The 20,830-nt window shown below is 39.1% G+C and overlaps 1 long non-coding RNA gene and 1 other non-coding gene across 2 annotated transcripts; both read left to right on the forward strand.

Moving 5' to 3' along the window:
* Positions 1 to 6,175: 6,175 nt before the first annotated feature.
* Positions 6,176 to 20,565, forward strand: LOC117980552 (uncharacterized). The gene is made up of 3 exons (XR_004671877.3): positions 6,176 to 14,117; positions 15,065 to 17,054; positions 19,843 to 20,565. It is a non-coding gene; the product is annotated as an uncharacterized LOC117980552 (long non-coding RNA).
* TRNAA-AGC (transfer RNA alanine (anticodon AGC)) lies at positions 15,207 to 15,279 on the forward strand. Its single transcript has one exon. It is a non-coding gene; the product is annotated as a tRNA-Ala (tRNA).
* Positions 20,566 to 20,830: the final 265 nt, after the last annotated feature.

Consider the following 20,830-nt stretch of genomic DNA (forward strand, 5'->3'; position numbering starts at 1 on the left):
CTTCTTTCTTGACTGATTTTTGTCACGATTTGGAAAATTATAAATTTCCCAAGAAATGCCAGGAAGGAATTTCCATATGGAAATATGGCAATACAGCCTGGAAAGCACTATGGACAGTTGCATGGACCTCACAGTAAGGAAATCTAACATAGGCTTCAGGCTGGGGAGAGCTTTATAGACAATGGATGTCATAAATAGGTTTTTGAAGAATGTGTAGTAGTTATCTTTGTGAAAGTTAAGGGAAGAGAGGATTGGAGTCATTAATTCACAGGACTATGATTAAACTGAGACACACAAATTTCATTTTTAGGGGGAAGTTAAAAATAGTTTAGTATGAGTTCAAATGTAGGAGGAGAGGGATATAAAATTTGAGAGTTAAGCATTGGACCTGTGTAAGTCTATTCTCATGCTGTTAATAAAGACATATCTGAGACTGGGTAACTTATAAAGGAAAGAGGTTTAATTGACTCACAGTTCAGGATGGCTAGGGAGGCCTCAGGAAAGTTAGAATCATGGCAGAAGGGGAAGCAACCATGCCCTTCTTCACATGGTGGCAGCAAGGAGAAATGCCAAGCAAAAGGAGAAAAAGACCCTTATAAAACCATCAGATTTAGTGAGAACTCATTATCATGAGAACAGCATGCGGGTAACTGACCCCCATGATTAAATTACCTCCCACAGGGTCCCTCCTGAGACATGTGGGGGTTGTCGGAACTATAGTTCAAGATGAGATTTGGGTGGGGACACAGCCAAACCATATCAGACCAAACATGAAAGTCTAAGAAGCTTTGACTTTTAAGACAACATTAGGAAGTGCTTGAAGGGTTATAAACAGTGGCACCACAAAAAAAAAAAAAAAAAAAAAAAAAAAGCTGTGTTTTTAAGATAACTTCAGAGGCTACAATACAGAGTATACATTTAAATACAATCAATAGATTAAAATGAAATAAACAGGGAAATGGTTTGTGAACATGCATAGTAATCACAATGAGAAACGTTACAGTGACTTCAACTAAGTAGAGCAAGAAAAACACTAATATACAGCTACTGCAAGTGCAAGTGAATGCAGTAAATTTGGAAAAGAGTGTGGCAGTATCTAGTTGAAGATACACTTTTCTTACCAGCAATTCTGTAATCACTTGACAGGTTCTTCTTGTCTGCCGCGCAGAAAAGCCAATGCAGTGAGAACAGCAGGTTTTGCAGCAAAGAAAGAGTTTAATAATTGCAGGGCCAGCCAAGTGGAAGGATGAAAGATAATGCTCAAATCCACCTCCCTGAGAATTTGGAGGCCAGAGTTTTTCAAGGATAGTTTGGTGGACAGGGGATAGGGACTGGGGAATGCTAATTTGTTGGGTAAGGAATGAAATCATAAAGGGTCAAAGCTGTCTTCTTGCACTGAGTCAGTTCCTGGATCAGGGGTTCATGAGACCAGCTGAGCAAGTTTTTTTTTTTTGTTTGCTTTTTGTTTTTTTGTTTTTTTGAGACGGAGTCTCACTCTGTCACCCAGGCAATGGTGCGATCTCGGCTCACTGCAACCTCCACCTCCTGGGTTCAAGCGATTCTCCTGCCTCAGCCTCCTGAGTAGCTGGGATTACAGACGCGCACCACCATGCCTGGCTAATTTTTATGTTTTTAGTAGAGATGGGGTTTCCCCATGTTGGTCAGGCTGGCGGCTTTTTGTTTGTTTGTTTGTTTTTTAATGGGTTACCTGTCCAGGTGACATCAGCTGGTCCATGAAAATACAGGGTCTAAAAAATACATCAAGCACCAATTTTAGGCTTTACAGTAGTGATGTTATCTATAGGAGCAACTGAGGAGGCTACAATCTTGTGACTTCCAGCTACATTATTCCTGAACCATAATTTTAACCTTATGCCTAATTTGTTAGTTTTACAAAGGTAGTTTCAGTCCCTTAGCAGGGAGGGGTTACTTTTGGGAAGCAGCTATTATCATCTTTGTTTTAAAATTAAACTATGAATTCCTCCATAGTTAGCTTGGCCTATGCCCAGGAATGAACAAGGACAGTTTGTGAAGTTAGAAGCAAGATAGTCAGCTATGTTAGATTTTTCTCACTGTCATAATTTTTGCAAAGAGGGTTTCAATTCCACTCATTTTTGCATAGAAAATGCATGCTTATGTGTACCAGGATACACATTCAGGAATGTTTAGAGTGGCATCATTTGTAATAACTGAAGGATAGATATAATGTAATAGCTATCAATGGCAATATGGTTATACAAACTGTGATGTGTTCATACATGGAAGTCTGTATTGCAATGAACAGTATCAGGCAAGTGGTCATCCAACAACATAGATGGAATTTAAAAACATAATGAAAAGTTGATATCAAAGAAGCCAGATCTAATAATATCCTAAATGAATCCATGTGTATAAATATTGAAAACATATATGTATACATGCATGCAGGTATACATACATACACTCAGAAGAGTTTGGAAAAGGAAGACTTGCTGAGTCTTCTGGCCTCCATCTTTCTCCCATGCTGGATGCTCCCTGCCCTCAAACATTGGACTCCAAGTTCTTCGGCTTTTGGACTCTTGGATTTACACCAGTGGTTTGCCAGGGGCTCTTGAGCCTTTGGCCACAGACTAAAGGCTGCACTGTCAGCTTCCCTACTTTTGAGGTTTTGGGACTCGGACTGGCTTCCCTGCTCTTCAGCTTGCAGACAGCCTATTGTGGGACTTCAACTTCCGATTGTGTGAGTCAATACTTCTTAATGAACTCCGCTTCATACACACATCTATCCTGTTAGTTCTGTCCTTCTAGAGAACCCTAATACAGATCTAGGTGTACATAAAACAGATTTTGTGTACATACATACATGTATACACACATACACGTATACAACATACATACATCCCTACACATGCCTGTGTGCACACATACATGTACACGTGCATGCAAGAATACATGTGTCCATACATACGTGTGCACATCCACACACATGCCTACACACATGCATGCGTGCACATATGTGCACATGCATGTATGCAAATACATGCATGCACACACATAAATAACACATGTGTGCATACATGAATGTACACACATGCACACACACGTGCACATACATATGTGCATACACACATAATGCATGTACAATATATACATACATGTAGGCACACATGAGCACAATGTATACATGTACACATGCATATATGTGCATACACATGCACACAAACGTACATGTGTAAACAAATGCATGCAAACATGCATGTGCACATTTATGCATACACGAATACCTACACACAAACATACAAACATTCTGTGTACACACATACATGGATACACATGCATGCATGCACACACACACACATGCATCCATGCCTGCGGGCATGCATGTGCAGACATATGTGTACACAAATGCATACCCGCAGATGCAGGTACACCTCGGTACACACACATACATATAGTTATACACATATGTAGATGCATGTGCACACAGGTGTACATACATGTATACATACACATGTGTATTCACATGTACACGCATGCATGTACGTATGCATGTGCAGATACACGTGTACAAACATACACACACGTAATGTACACATGTATAGTGCACATATGCATGCACGTGTACACACATTTAGGCATACACATGCATATGTAGATGCATGTGTACATGCATGTATACATCTACACATGCACAGACACACATACATGTACACATGCATACTGTGTACATAATACATGTATACAGATACATGTGTGCATGCACGTGTACACACATGCATGCATACATACATGCATTTGTAGATATATGTGTAGGTGTGTACATACAACATACACATATGCATCCACACATACACATATACACATGAGGTGGCACGTTCAGTTTTCAAGAGGACAATCAGGGACTTTGTCACCTTGACAACTTTAGCCTTGCCTTCTAGTCATCTTGCCGGAACACTTGTGCCCGTGTTTTTCTAGCACTGTCATAAGAATACTTTTACCTATCAAGGCAACTGGGGGTTAGGAGAGCTTTTTGCACAGAAGGCTACTTGGCTTTGTTTGACAACTGATGATACATGAGGATTGGGGTGGTGAATCACTCACATGTTTCTTCATATGAAAAATGAGGACTGTGGGATTCTCTGGCTGGATCTCAGCACCTAGAAATGGATCTGGGCAATAGGAACTGCTCAGTATTAGCTACTGCTTTGGTTGCCTTCTCCTTGCGGAAAGCTGGCCTCTCACACTGAATTTGTATCATAGGCATTCATGAGGGTCTTGACTGTATCAATATCTGATGAGAGATTTTAGTGCAGTTCTGTTATCGTGGCTGATTTGCTCATTTGGTAGCTAGTATCCAGCTTCTTGTGAACATTAAAATAAAATAAAATAGATTATGGAGGAATAGAATACAGATACGTAGTAAGGTATTATTTTCCAGACAAAATGGATTTGGATAAAAGAATCTAATTAAGAACTTGTGCATGATCTTTTAAAATTCTTTGGAATCCATTTTTTTTTTTGGCCTGTTTTCAAGTCTCCGATTTTTGTCACCCTTCTCACACCAGGTCAGAGAGAGAGCTAATGGTCAGAAGGAATCTTCCAGCAATGACCATAGCGCTTTCTCCTGCCTGCAGATGCCTCTTTTTATTCAGCCTTTATGGGAAGTAGCAGCACCATCCAGTTCTCAGAGAGCAAGCTCTGGAGTAACTGAGCTAACCCCAGTTACCCCAGTGGATTTACAGATTGAGGTTACAACCCAGCAGGGTTCTCTTCCTGGAAAGAATAGCCTTCCCTCTAAGGTTTCAAATAGACCCTGGGTGAGGAAAGAGCCCTAAACAGCTTGAAAAATTGAATGCTCTTTGGGCAAAGCAGGAAGCCGTCCTATGGAAGAGCATCATTTGAGCATAAATCAGGTTATTAGGACAAACAGAGTGTTCAGGAGGTCAAGAAGGTTAAGCAGAGACCCTGACCAGAATGTCCGTGGCGGACAGAAACAATCTTGTTGGGAAAAGGATGACAATAATTGGGACTTAGAATAAAGGCTAAAAATGATTCAAAGAGAATGCAAAAAGAATCAGGCACAAATCGTTTACTATACTCTGTTATGCAAATCTCACCTTACTATGTGTTTGTATTCTATTCCTCCACAATCTTTATTTTATTTTAATGTTCAAAGAGACTTGTAGGTGCCAATTAAATGAACAAAACAGCCAGAGACAACAGAACTGCCCTAAAAAAAGTCCTGCATCAGCTCTTGAGAGCAGGTTCCTTAAAGGTGAACAATATTCCACATACAAGGACTTTTTCAGCACCATGCATTAGAAATGGAAGTGAATGTTTATTATTTTTTGTGTAAGTTGGTTGATATGGCTTTTCAGCTTCCCTCAGTATCATTATCCAAATTTTGTAGATGACACTAAAGCTCAGAGGAGTTAAACCATTTTCCTTAAATCACATAGCTTTAAATAGGAAAACCAGATATGAAAAGCAGATTTTTTTCTAAATTAAAAAACCAAAAACAAAAACACGTGAGCTCTTGCTTTACCCTAGCACATAGTCTTGCCATCTGTTTTCTCCACACCAGGTGATTCCTGTAACATTCATTCACATAACAAATAAATGAGTGAATTCATTCATCAGATATTAATTCAGAATCCCTTTTGTGTCTACCACAAATCTGGACCATCTCACAACCCCCAGAAAGTCTCAGCTACAAGGAAGAAGTGATAATGCCATCCCACTTTTATAAACACACACACACACACGCAACACACACACAATCATTTAATCATTTTTAATTATTTAATTATTTTTTAAAAATCAGTGACACTTTAGCTGGGCAGGTCTAGATAGGTCTTCTTTGCTGGGACGTGTCTTTTTCTGTCCTGGAATACCCTAAACTTCACATTTTGGCAGCGTGAGTTTTCCCTTTGTGACTTTCTCCTTCTTCCCTTTTTTCCTCCTTCTTTGCAGAGAATGAGTAGCCACTGCGCCTTGCCCTGCACCATCAATGAGAAGATCTGCTCTTAGTAGAGCCCTGCTTTCCTGCTGAAGGCCCTGAAATCACCTGTGTTCCAGGCCACCCGCTGAGGATAAACAAAGCTTCCCTGATATGGGGAATTAGCTCAAGTGGTAGAGCACTTGCTTAGCATGCAAGAGGTAGTGGGATCGATGCCCACATCCTCCAAGCTTTATTATTTAGGTACCCAAACCTGAGTCAGTGTCTGAGAGCAAGACACTGCTCTCGGTGTCTTTAGTTCAAGACATAGGAGCAGCAACAATACAGGACTGGTGACAGCTTCCTGCTGGCATTCAGTATAGTGTAGATCTACTGTGTAATTAATTTTCTGTTTCTTCGAGGAGCTGTGAAACCAAGGGACATATAAAACTGCTCTTTTCTCCCTGTTTCTGCCTGCAGCTTGGTCCTAAATGTGAGACAATTGTGAAAAGTGGAGGACAGAGCCACCTGGTTAAATACAGCCCCGGCTTTCTGGTGAGAGGACTGAAACCAAGATGTGTCAAGTAACTAGAATGTGCCTGGACAGATACTGTAGAAAGCAAACCCATAAAGTTGTTCATGAGCTTGTGGACGCACCTGCCAGCTGTGAATAAGTGGCTCTAATCCCGAACAACTTACCTAAAAAGAGCCTGAGAGCTGAACTGAGCAATGGCCCACTTTCCAGTCCTCACTGACCACTGGGTTGCACACACTTTGGAGATCTCTGAACAGCAGTGTCAAGGCTTTCAAATAGAGTTATCTTTGAAACGACAACACATGGAAGTCTGGTTGGTACTTGGAGCTTAAATACAAGGCAATTGTGTGCCTGCAAAAACAAAAATAGCAATATTATCCTTAAGATTTCAACAAGACACAGTGTCTCATCACATAATCCAAAGAAGTCCAGGTTACAAGTCCCAAAATATTCCGCATTATGAAAAAACAGGGAGATCTTAATTCACATGGCAAAGAGAATCCTCGAATAACAATATTGAGAGGACACAGATGTCAAAATCATCTGACACATACATTAAAGCAGATATTATAACAATGCTCCTAGAATCGGGGATAACATTTGTGAAGTGAATGGAAAGTTGGAAAGTCTCACCAAATATTTCGAATATATAAACACCAATTTAAACTTAAGAATTAAAAAAATGTATTAACCAAAACTCTTAGGGGAAATAAAAAGCTTAATTGGAGGATCTCCATAATAGAATGCAGAAGACTAAGGAAAAAGTCAATGAACTTGAAAACAGAACACGAATACCTACATAATCTGAACTATAGAGAGAAAGGAGGATTTTATTGTCTCTGAACAGAGGCTCAGGCACAAACAAAAAATAACAAATCCAACATTCACATTATTGTAATCTGGAAAGAAGAGGACAAAGTGGTCTTTGTGGGATAAAACTTTGAACAATTAATAGCTGAAAATGGTTCAAATTTGTCAAAAGATATAAACCAGATTTTTAAAGTTCAGTAAATGTCAATCAGGATAAACCCAAAGAAACCCATAGCAAGGCATATCATAATCAAACTGCTGAAAACTAAGAAAATACAAAACAATTTTGAAAGCAGCCAAAGGGAAATGAAAGAGAAACTACTATATGAATGATTGTAGATTTCGCATCAGGAACCATAGGGGCCAGAAAAAATGTCATAACATTCGGTAAGTAACAAAAGAAAAAGACATATCGACCCAGAATGCTATGTGGAGCAAAAGTATCTTCCAGACATAAAGGCAAATGAATGCATTCTCAGTGGAAGGTAAGTAAATACATTCTCATTCTTAGGAAGACTGCTGGAAAAGAATTAGCAAAGATTTGAGATAAGAAAAATGATACCAGAAGGAAACTTAGAACATCATCAGTGAAGGAACAAAAGCAGAAATAGAAAATGTCTGGGTAGACATAACAGACTATTATTCTTCCCTTGAGTTCCTTAAGGTATGTTTGATGATTGAAAGCAAAAATTGTAACTTTATCAGAAGCAGTTGTCATTGTATCTAGATGTACTACATACATAAGATAAAAGGGTAAGTGTAATGGGACTAACTCTTGATGAAATTTCTTTATTCAACTTGAATGGTAAAATATTGATTCTAAGTATACTGTGAAAGGTTATATATGTATATGGTAAACCCTAGACCACCTACTAACAAGATTTAAATAAACCAAAACAAGAGAGAAAGAGGAACATAGATGAATTGAAACAAAGGGAAACAAGGTTAATACATTATTAAATAATAGACCTATCTAAAAACTTATCTATAATGACATTACATGTAAATAATCTAAATGCATTAATTAAAAACTAGAGATCATCAGAATGTGTTAAGAATAAATATGCTGACTAAAGAAAGCCACCTGCTATACACTTATATATAAGAATAAAAGTTATAGAGCAGATTGAAAGAAAAGAGTGGGAAAAGATACCTCATGCAAGCACTAATCAAAGACAGCTGTGGTGTATATATAAAAAAATCAGACAAAGTAGATTTGAAAGCAGAGAAACTTTTCAGGAATAATGAGGGCTGCTAAATAATTATGATTGTCAATTTTCCAGGGGAATATTGTCCCAAGTGTACATGAGAACACAGAGCTTCAAAACTCATAAACACAATTGGATACGCAAGGTAAAAACAGAAAAATCCAATTATAGTTGCCGACACTAACACTCCTCTCTCAGTAATTGGTAGACTTAGTAGAAAACAAATCAGCAAACATATTGGAGAATTAAACCATACCATCCAGTAATGGGCCTATTAACTTCATAATGCAAAATAAAAATTTAGGTAGAAGGCAAAGACAAAAGTTAAAAGAAAAGTAAAGATCATGTTATAACCAGGAAATTAAGAGTAGTCCAGCATATAGAAGAGTGCTATTATTGGAAGAGTTATTTAGTTATTTTGAGACATTTTTTGAAAGAGTTATTTAGCTGGAAATGACAGAAAGACTGAAAATGGTGAATCAGGAGGTGGATCTTCCCTTGTCCATATTTATTTTGTCTTTTTTTGAGGTCTAGGGTGTCTATACTTCCTCTGAATTACCTACAGTGTCTGGCACAGAGCACCTCCCCAGTGAATATGTATTAAATGAGTAGAAAGTAATTTATAGATTCAAAAGAATTGGGCAAGAATAATGTTCATTATTTGACAAATCCTTGAATGTAGTGTTTGAAGGAAGATAATAAGTCAAAGTTGACTTGAAAGGTAAGCCCAGGTCCAGACTCTTTTCTGTAATCCCAGCACTTTGAGAGGCCGAGATGGGCAGATCCCGTGACACCAGGAGTTTGAGACCAGCCTGGACAACACAGTGAAACCCTGTCTCTACAAAAAATACAAAAATTAGCCAGGTGTGGTGGTATGCATCTGTAGTTCCAGCTACTCAGGAGGCTGAGGTGGGAGGATCGCTTGAATCCGGAAGGCAGAGGTTGCAGTGAACAGAGATCGCACCGGTGCCTGGACAACAAAGTGAGACCCTGTCATAAAATAAAATAAAATAAAATAAAATAAAATAAAATAAAAAAGTTAAACCCAGGCCGGGAGGGGTAGCTCACACATGTAATCACCGCACTTTGGGAGGCTGAGGTGGGCGGATCACCTGAGGTCAGGAGTTTGAGACCAGCCTGGCCAACACGGTGAAACCCCGTCTCTACTAAAAATACAAAAATTAGCTGGGCGTGGTTGCAAGCACCTGTAGTCCCAGCTATTCAGGAGGCTGAGACAGGAGAATTACTTGAACACGGGAGACAGAGGTTGCCGTGAGCCAAGATCTCACCAGTGCAGTACAGCGTGGGTGACAGAGCGACACTCTGTCAAAAAAAAAAAAAAAAAAAGTCCAAAAAGTAAGTAAAGAGGAGGTTTGGAATTAGATATTTGGTGTATGAATGAATGGGCTAAAGTGCAAAAGAACAGGCAGAGTAACTGAGCTGGTACAGAGGAAAAAAGTCACACTTAAAATCTAAAAATATCTGCTTCTCAATTTGGGCTTTCCCACTTAGCAGCTTTGGCACCTTAGAAAGAACACTTAACTTACCTGAGCTTCTATTACTTCTAAAAAGTGCATAAAGTGCAGGCTAAGACATAGTTTTTTTTGGCAAAATTCAGTCAGACTACATCAAGTAAACTCCCTAAGTCTCCTAGTATAATTCATGGCACAAAAACTGGGGAAAAAACAGGGAGGATATGATTATAAGTTCAGTTTGTGTTTTTTGTTGAGTGAATGTCTCCAGTCATAGAGATGCAAGTGTAGATACACAGTAAGAGTAGTATGAACAGGAGACACCTTGGAAGGCTGTTTCTTCATTCAGTTGGTCATTCAATGAACTATCATGAATTGAGCACTACCTCTGTTTCTTATCAACAAAGGAGACTACAGAAAAGAAGAGTGACTAAGATCTCTGAAGAAGGGAAAAGCTAGATGACTGGGCCACAAGAGGAAAAAAAGCAGCAAGACAGTTACAATTGTTTCTGGTCCCTCAAGCCAGAAGGTCCTATCATTATGTGAATACTGGAAACGGGTGGACTCCACCTGTCCTGAGTGGGGAATTCTTCCAGTGCAGCACTGGCTGATAAGGAGTGATTTCCAAGTAGCATTGATTGTGTTCTTTAAAAGCTAGGAATTGATAAAGCAGCAGTGTGTGGGAAATGAGATTTAATAATCTGGATCTCAGCTCTTAGGAACAGTTGCTCTCTTAGAGCAGCAGGCCACCTGTCAATCTCGTATTCTGAAGGTCCTGAGTTTGAACATCAGACAAGGTACAGCTTTTGCCGCTCTTTCCGTTAAGGGAAATGAAATAGGTGTGATAAATAATGGAACACAAATGCTATGACATAATGATTTCAAGACAGTCCAAATATTAGCTTAAAATTTAAAAATGAGCTTTCCTTCCTTTCTTTCTCTTTCTTTCTTTCTTGCTTGCTTTCTTTCTTTCTTTCTTTCTTCCTTTCTTCTTTCTTTCTTTCTTTCTTTTTCTCTTTTTCCTTCTTTTGGCTTCTTAGTGGTTTGAATACAAGGTGTGGTGAAGAGATATAAATTACACAAGAAACTACAAGCTATGTCATATGTCTACCTCTCTAGCTGACAAGGGAAGCAGGGGAAATTTCTCTTCCAATTGTCTGCTCTGAAGGTCATCCAAACATAATTATCGGGTGGGGTGGGTGAACTCTTTTATTCTTTTAATCATCCAACAAATATTTCTCAAGCGCATACCTTGTTAAGAGACTGTTTTGGGTACAGTAATTCACAGTGAATAAAACACAGATATTCTCACCTTTGTGATACTACGTCATAGTTGCAAGGAGTGGGGAGAAACAGACAGGAAGCAAAGAAGAAAAATAAACAAGAAGTCATGTGATGATATCTACTGGGAGGGACTCATTAGGCAGTAAAGGACTCGGCAGTGTGGAGGTGACACATTCAGTTTTCAGTAGAAGAATCAGGGAAGTTGTCACTTTGAAGCTATCATTTAGCTTCCCTTTCTTTCAGTCTTCTTTCTTTACATGGGAAATAGGATTGTGGGATATTTTTGGGTGGATCACAGCACCTAGAGATGGATCTGATCAATAAGAACTGCTCAGTAAGCATTAGCTACTGCTTCGGTTGCCTTCCCCCTGTGGAGTGCTGGCCTCTTGGATTGAGCTTGCATCATAGGTGTTCAGTAGGAGCTTGCTTAGTGGATTTATAGGTTGAGGTCAGAACCCACTGCAATTCTCTTCCTGGAAAGAACAGGCTTCTCTTTAAGGTTTCATACAGACCCTGGGTGAGGAAAGAGCCCTAAATTGCTTGAAAAATTGAATGCTCTATGGGCAAAGCAAGAAGCCCTCCTATGGAAGGGCATCATTTGGGCATATATCAGGGTCTCAGTAAAAACACGAGTGCTCAGGAAGTCAAGATGGTTAAGCAGAGAATCTGACCAGAATGTTCATGGTGCAAAGAAATAATCTTGTTGGGGGTAGGATTACAACAACTGGGGAATTAGAATACAGGCTAAATGAGATTCAAAAATAATACAACAAGAATCAGGCACAAATCCTTCACTACTACATTCTTTTGTACAAATCCATTTTGCCTAGAAAATCGTACCTTACTATACATCCCTATTGTGTTTCTCCACCATCTATTTTACTTTTTAAACTTTATTTCATTTTTGTCATCACAGAAGCTTGTTGCTACAAAATAAATGAGCAAATCAGCCAATGGCAACAAAACTGCACTGATCTCTCTCCTTAGACCTTCAGAACATTTTCCTTAAAGGTGAACAATACTCCACGTTCAAGGACTTTTTCAGCACTATGTGCTAGAAACTATACTGACTGTTTATTAATTTTTATGTAAGTTGGTCGATATAGTTTCTCAGCTTCCCCAAGTATTATTACCACAGTATTATAGATGACACTGAAGCTCAGAGCAGTTAAACCATTTTGCTCAGATCACATAACTTTAAAGAGGGAAACCAGATATGGGAAGCAGATTTCTTTCTAAATGAAAAAATCATGAGCTCTTGCTTTCACTTAGCACATAGTCTCATCATCTGTTTTCTTCACACCAGCTCACTCACGTAACATTCATTCATTTACCAAATACAGATAAATGAGTGGATTTATTCTTGCATTCATCAGATACTAATTCAAAATCACTTCTGTGTCTGCTACACTGTGCTCAAGACTTCCCAGTGCCTTTGTCTCCTCTCCCTCAAATCTCTCCACCCAATGTCTTGACAAATACTGTAGATTCTTCCTGCATAACCTCTCCAGAATCTTTTCCTTCTGTTATCCATGCTACAGTGTTTATGGAGGATGTTTTCTTCCCCTATGAAGTGTGATGGGGGCTGAAGCTGCAGAAAGACTCATGCTGTTCACCTCAGGAGCTGACACAGTAAATGTGGATAAACCTCAGTCCTTTAATATCTTTATGACTTCTTTCCCAGTTACCCCAGCGAATTTACAGATTGAGGTTAAAACCACAACAGGATTATCTTCCTGGAAAGAATAGGCTTCCCTTTAAGGTTTCACATAGATACTGGGTGAGGAAGGAGCCCTAAATTGCTTGAAAAATTGAATGCTCTTTGGGCAAAGCAGGAAGCCTTGCTATGGAAGAGCATCATTTGAACATAAATCAGAGTCTCAGTACAAACAGAGTGCTCAGGACATCAAGATGGTTAACCAGAGAGCCTGGCCAGAATATCTGCGGTGGAGAGAAATGATCTTGTTGGGAGAAGGATGACAATAATTGGGGACTTAGAATAAAGGCTAAAAATGATTCAAAGAGAATGCAAAAAGAATCAGGCACACATCCTTTACTATACTCTGTTGTGCAAATCTCACCTTACTGTGTGTTTGTATTCTATTCCTCCACAATCTTTATTTTATTTTATTTTTATGTTCACAGAGATTTGTTGGTGCCAACTAAATGAGCCCAACAGCCAGTGACAACAGAACTGCACTAAAAAAAAGTCCCTCATCAGCTCTTGAGAGCAGGTTCCTTAAAGGTGAACAATATCTCACATACAAGGACTTTTTCAGCACCATGCATTAGAAATGGAAGTGAATGTTTATTATTTTTTGTATAAGTTGGTTGATACGGCTTTTCAGCTTCCCTCAGTATCATTATCCAAATTTTGTAGATGACACTAAAGCTCAGAGGAGTTAAACCATTTTCCTCAAATCACATAGCTTTAAATAGGAAAACCAGATATGAAAAGCAGATTTTTTTCTAAATTAAAAAAAAAAAAACTTGAGCTCTTGCTTTACCCTAGCACATAGTCTCACCATCTGTTTTCTCCACGCCAGGTCATTCATGTAACATTCATTCACATAACAAATACAAATAAATGAGTGGATTCATTCATCAGCTATTAATTCAGAATCTCTTTTGTGTCTACCACACTAGGCTCAAGACTTCCCAGTGTCTTTGTCTCCTCTCCCTCAAATCTCTCCACCCAATGTCTTGACAAATACTGTAGATCCTTCCTGCACAACATCACCAGAATGTCTTTCTTTCTTTTCATTCACCTCTGTCATCATCCATGCTATGGTGTTTATGGAGGATGTATTCTGCAGCAGGAAGTGTGATGGGCACTGACGCTGCAGAAAGACTCCTGCTGTCCACCTCGGGAGCTGACACGATAAATGCGGGTAAACCTCAATCCTTTAATATCTTTATGACTTCTTTCTCTTTCTCTTCAATTTCTATTTTCTCATGTTCAAGCTCTGACATTCAAAACTAAACACCTTTCTCTAACATGTTGCTTTAATTATTTAAGCATTCTGCCTGGGATTTTTTCAATTACTCTTGGGAGTTTTCATAAAACTCTCCCAACATATCTCCAAGTGGCCAGGCTTTTCAATCACTGCTTCCCTCCATGTGTATTTCACACACACACACACACACACACACACACAGCACTTAAATTGAACAGGTTTATTTCTTCACACAGGAATTCCTACAAACAGCCCAGTTTTCTCCACCATATGTCCACTCCTTCTCTGCATAGCTCAATTTTGATTCTTACACTCTAATATTTTACATATTCTTACACTCTGATATGATCTTGTCTCTTATTCTTTATGGCTCTGCTCTGTAATTTTGTTGTTGTTGTTCTGAGATATAGTTGGACATGTAACTTGTACATGACACACCTTAGCAAGGAGGCAACCTATATCTCAGATGCAAGTGAAAGAAGCACTCTCCAGAGGTTTCCTAAGGTAGTGGTCAGCACGCTGGCTTCATTCCTGAAAGGGCCTAGTTATGAAAACAACAGGAGCTTTTTGCCTTCCAGAAATCTGTACCATCTCAAAATCCCCAGAGAGTCTCAGCTACAAGGAACAAGTGATAATACTATCTCACTTTTATAAACACACACACACAACACACACACACACACAAAATCATTTAATCATTTTTAATTATTTAATCATTTTTTAAAAATCAGTGACACTTTAGATGGGCAGGTCTAGGCAGGGCCTCCTTTCCTGGAATGTGCCTTTTTCTGTCCCGGAATACCCTAAACTTGACATTTTGGCAGTGTGAGTTTTCCCTTTTTGACTTTGTCCTTGTTCCCTTTCCTCTTCCTTCTTTGCAGAGAATGAGTAGCCACTGCACCTTGCCCTGGGCCATCAGTGAGAAGATCTGCTCTTAGTAGAGCCCTGCTTTCCCGCTGAAGGCCCTGAAATCCCCTGTGTTCCAGGACACCCACTAAGGATCAATAAAGCTCCCCTGATGTGGGGGAATTAGCTCAAGTGGTAGAGCGCTTGCTTAGCATGCAAGAGGTAGTGGGATCGATGCCCACATTCTCCAAACTTTATTATTTAGACCCTGGGTCTCCAAACACTCAGGTCTCCAAACACAAGTCAGAGAACAGGATGCTGCTTTGGTTCAAGATGTAGGAGCAGCAACAATACAGGGCTGGTGACGGCTCCCTCCTGGCATTCAGTATAGTGTAGATCTACCGTGTAATTAATTTTCTGCTTCTTTGAGGAGCTGTGAAACCAAGGGACATAAACAATTGCTCTTTTCTCCCTGTTTCTGCCTGTAGCTTGAATGTGAGGCAACTGTGAAAAGTGCAGGGCAGAGCCACCTGGGTAAATACAGCCCTGGCTTTCTGGTGAGAGGACTGAAACCAGGATGTGTCAAGTAACTAGAATGTGCCTGGACAGATACTGTAGAAAGCAAACCCATAAAGTTGTTCATGAGCTTGTGGACGCACCTGCCAGCTGTGAATAAGTGGCTCTAATCCCAAACAACTTACCTAAAAAGAGCCTGAGGACTGAACTGAACAATGGTCCACTTTCCAGTCCTCACTGACCACTGGTTGCACACACTCCAGAGATCTCTCATCCGCAGTGTCAAGGCTTTCAAATAGAGTTATCTGTGAAACAACAACACATGGAAGTCTGGTTGGTACTTGGAGCTTAAATACAAGGCAATTGTGTGCCTGCAAAAACAAAAATAGCAATATTATCCTTAAGATTTCAACAAGACACAGTGTCTCATCACATAATCCAAAGAAGTCCAGGTTACAAGCCCCAAAATATTCAGCATTATGAAAAATCAGGGAGATCTTAATTCACATGGCAAAGAGAATCCTCGAATAACAATATTGAGAGGACACATATGTCAAAATCATCTGACACATACATTAAAGCAGTTATTATAACAATGCTCCTAGAATTACGGGATAGCATTCATGAAGTGAATGGAAAGTTGGAAAGTCTCACCAAATATTTGGAATATGTAAACACCAATTTAAACTTAAGAATTAAAAAAAGTATTAACCAAAACTATTAGGGGAAATAAAAAGCTTAATTGGATGATCTCAATAGCAGTATGCAGAAGACTAAGGAAAAAGTCAATGAACTTGAAAACGGAACAAGAATACCTACAGAATCTGACCTATAGAAAGAAAGGAGGATTTTATTGTCCCTGAACAGAGGCTCAGGGACAAATAAAAAATAACAAATCCAACATTCACATTATTGTAATCTGGAAACATTCACATTATTGTAAGAGGACAAAGAGGTCTTTGTGGGATAAAACTGAGAAGAATTAATGGCTGAAAATATATCAAATTTGTCAAAAGATATAAACCAGATTTTTAAAGTTCAGTAAATGTCAAGCAGGATAAACCAAAAGAAACCCATTGCAAGACATATCATAATCAAACTGCGGAAAATTAAGAAAACACAAAACAATTTTGAAAGCAGCCAAAGGGAAATGAAAGATAAAATACCAAATGAATGATTGTAGATTTCTCATCGGGAACCCAGGAGCCAGAAAAAAATGTCATAACATTCAGTAAATACCAAAGGAAAAATACATTATCAACGCAGAATGGTATGTGGAGCAAAAGTATCTTCCAGACATAAAGGCAAATAAATACATTCTCATTGGAAGGTAAATAAATACATTCTCAGTCCTAGCAAAACTGCTGGAAAAGAATTAGCAAAGGTTTGAGATAAGAAAAGTGATACCAGAAGGAAACTTAGAACATCATCAATGAAGGAACAAAAGCAGAAATAGAAAATGTCTGGGTAGACATAACAGACTATTATTCTTCTCTTGAGTTCCTTAAGGTATGTTTGATGGTTGAAAGCAAAAATTGTAACTTTATCTGATGCAGTTGTCATTGTATCTAGATGTACTACATACATAAGATAAAAGGGTAAATGTAATGGGACTAACTCTTGATGAAGTTTCTATATTCAACTTGAATGGTAAAATATTGATTCTAAGTATACTGTGAAAAGTTATATATGTATATGGTAATCCCTAGACCACTTACCAACCAGATTGAAATAAACCAAAACAAGATAGACAGAGGAACATAGAAGAATTAAAACAAAGGGAAAAAAGGTTAATAAATTATTAAATAATAGATCTATCTAAAAACTTATCTATAATAACATTATATGTAAATTATCTAAATGCATTAAGTAAAAACTAGAGATCATCAGAATGTGTTAAAAATAAATATGCTGACTAAAGAAAGCCACCTGCAATACACTTATAAATAAGAATAAAAGTTATAGAGCAGATTGAAAGAAAAGAGTGGGAAAAGATACCTCATGCAAGCGCTAATCAAAGACAGCTGTGGTGTATATATATAAAATCAGACAAAGTAGATTTGAAAGCAGAGAAACTTTTCAGGAATAATGAGGCCTCCTAAATAATTATGATTGTCAATTTTTCAGGAGAATATTGTCCCAAATGTATATGAGGACACAGAGCTTCAAAACTCATAAACAAAATTGGATACGCCAAGTAAAAATAGAAAAATCCAGTTATAGTTGCAGTCATTAACACTCCTCTCTCAGTAATTGGAAGATTTAGTAGAACACAAATCAACAGACATACTGGAGAATTGAACCATGCCATCCAGTAATGGACCTATCAATTTCATAATGCAAAATAAAAATTCAGGTAGAAAGCAAAGACACAAATTAAAAGAAAAGCAAGATCATGTTATAATGAGAAAATTAAGAGTAGTCCAGCATATAGAAGGGTGCTAACATTGAAAGAGTTTGAAATAGTGACTTAGTTATTTTGAAACATTTTTGAAGGCGTTATTTAGCTGGAAATGACAGAAAGACTGAAAATGGTGAATCTGGAGGTGGATCTTCCCTTGTCCATATTTATCTTGTCTTCGTTTGAGGTCTGGGGTGTCTGTACTTCCTCTGAATTACCTTATCTTACTAGAGTGTCTGGCACAGAGCATCTCCCCAGTGAATATGTACTAAATGAGTAGAAAGTAATTGATAGATTCAAAAGAGTTGTGCAAGAATAATGTTCATTATTTGACTAATCGCTGAATGTGGTGTTTCAAGGAAGACAATGAATCAAAGTTGACTTGAAAGGTAAGCCCAAGGCCAGACGTGGTGGCTCATTTCTGTAATCCCAGCACTTTGGGAGGCCGAGGTGGGCAGATCCCTTGACGCCAGGAGTTTGAGACCAGCCTAGGCAACACAGTGAAAACCTGTCTCTACAAAAAAAAACAAAAATTAGCCGGGTGTGGTGGTATGCATCTGTAGTTCCAGCTACTCAGGAGGCTGAGGTGGGAGGATCGCTTGAACTCAGGAGGTGGAGGTTGCAGTGAACAGAGAACGCACCGGTACCTGGACAACAAAGTGAGACCCTGTCATAAAATAAAATAGTTAAACCCAGGCCAGGAGGGGTGGCTCATGCCTGTAATCCCAGCACTTTGGAAGGCCAAGGTAGGCTGATCACGTGACGTCAGGAGGTTGAGACCAGCCTGGCCAACATGGTGAAACCCCGTCTCTACTAAAAATACAAAAATTAGCCAAGCGTGGTGGCAGGCACCTGTAGTCCCAGCTACTCTGGAGGCTGAGACAGGAGAATTACTAGAACCCGGGAGGCAGAGATTGCAGTGAGCCAAGATCTTACCATTGCACTGCAGCCTGGGCGACAGAGTGACACTCTGTCGGAAAAAAAAAAAAAAACGTTAAGCCCAAAAAGTAAGTAAGGAAGAGGTTTGGAATTAGATATTAGTTGTATGAATGAATGGGCCAAAGTGCAAAAGAACAGGCAGAATAACTGAGCTGGTACAGAGGGAAAAAATCACATTTAAAATCTAAAAATATCTGCTTCTTAGTTCAGGCTTTCCCACTTAGCAGCTTTGGCACCTTAGGAACACTTAACTTATCTGAGCCTCTATTACTTCTAAAAAGTGCATAAAGTGCAGACTAAGACATAGTTTTTTTGGCAAAATTCAGTCAGACTACATCAAGTAAACTCCCTAAGTCTCCTAGTATAATTCATGGCACAAAAAATTGGGGAAAAAACAGGGAGGATATGATTATAAGTTCAGTTTATGTTTTTTGTTGAGTGAATGTCTCCAGTCATAGAGATGCAAGTGTAGATACACAGTAAGAGTAGTATGAACGGGAGACACCTTGGAAGGCTATTTCTTCCTTCCTTCATTCAGTTGGTCACTCAGTGAACTATCATGAATTGAGCACCGCCTCTGTTTCTTATCAACAAAGGAGACTGCGGAAAAGAAGAGTGACTAAGATCTCTGAAGAAGGGAAAAGCTAGATGACTGGGCCACAAGAGGAAAAAAAGCAGCAAGACAGTTACAATTGTTTCTGGTCCCACTTTTATAAACACACACACACACACACACACACACACACACACACACACACAAAATCATTTAATCATTTTTAAGTATTTAATCATTTTTTAAAAATCTGTGATGCTTTACCTGGGCAGGTCTAGGCAGGTCCTCCTTTGCTGGGACGTGCCCTTTTCTGTCCCGGAATACTCTAAACTTGACATTTTGGCAGCGTGAAGTTTTCCTGTTGTGACTTTCTCCTTGTTCCCTTTTCTCCTCCTTCTTTGCAGAGAATGAGTAGCCACTGCTGTTTGCCCTGGCCCATCAATGAGAAGATCTGCTCTTAGAGCCCTGCTTTCCTGCTGAAGGCCCTGAAATCACCTGTGTTCCAGGCCACCCGCTAACAATAAATAATGCTCCCCTGACGTGGGGAATTAGCTCAAGTGGTAGAGCGCTTGCTTAGCATGTAAGAGGTAGTGGGATCGATGCCCACATTCTCCAAGCTTTATTATTTAGACATCGTGTCTCCAAACACTCAGGTCTCCAAACCCAAGTTAGTGTCTGAGAACAGGATGCTGCTTTGGTTCAAGACATAGGAACAGCAACAATACAGGGCTGGTGATGGCTCCCTCCTGGCATTCAGTATAGTGTAGATCTACCATGCAATTAATTCTCTGTTTCTTTGAGGAGCTGTGAAACCAAGGGACATATACAACTGCTCTTTTCTCCCTGTTTCTACCTGCAGCTTTGTCCTAAATGTGAGACAATTATGAAAAGTGCAGGGCAGAGCCACTTGGGTAAATACAGCCCCGGCTTTCTGCTCAGGGGACAGAGTTTGAGGCACTGCAGAGGAACCAGCCAAAGTATGAGACCCATATGTTGAGAGTGACAGAGTGTAAAGTTCAAAAAAATCAAAATATTTAAAGATTTATCATGGGTCTTGATGACATGATGGAATCTCTCTACTCTCTGGACTTATTATGTGTGGTAATAAATTTACTTTTTAAAAGCCAGTTGAGTGTTTTTAATGTTGTGGAGCTATTGCTAAGAGTTTCCTGAGGTTTTTCTAGTAATGTAGAGATCTTTGTGCTAAATATTTCATAAAGAAGTTTGGTGGGTTTTGTGTTCTAAATCCTAATCACTGGCATTAACTCAAACCAGCCATATAAAAGGTATGAAAAATGTCTGTCTGGCGTGCACTTGGTTCACTGAGCTTTTGCTTTCCTGTCAGCAAATTAGACATTCTCCTCACTTAGGAGGCCAACTTCTCAGCCACTG

Source organism: Pan paniscus, chromosome 5 (assembly GCF_029289425.2).
Source record: "Pan paniscus chromosome 5, NHGRI_mPanPan1-v2.0_pri, whole genome shotgun sequence".
NCBI lineage: Eukaryota > Metazoa > Chordata > Mammalia > Primates > Hominidae > Pan > Pan paniscus.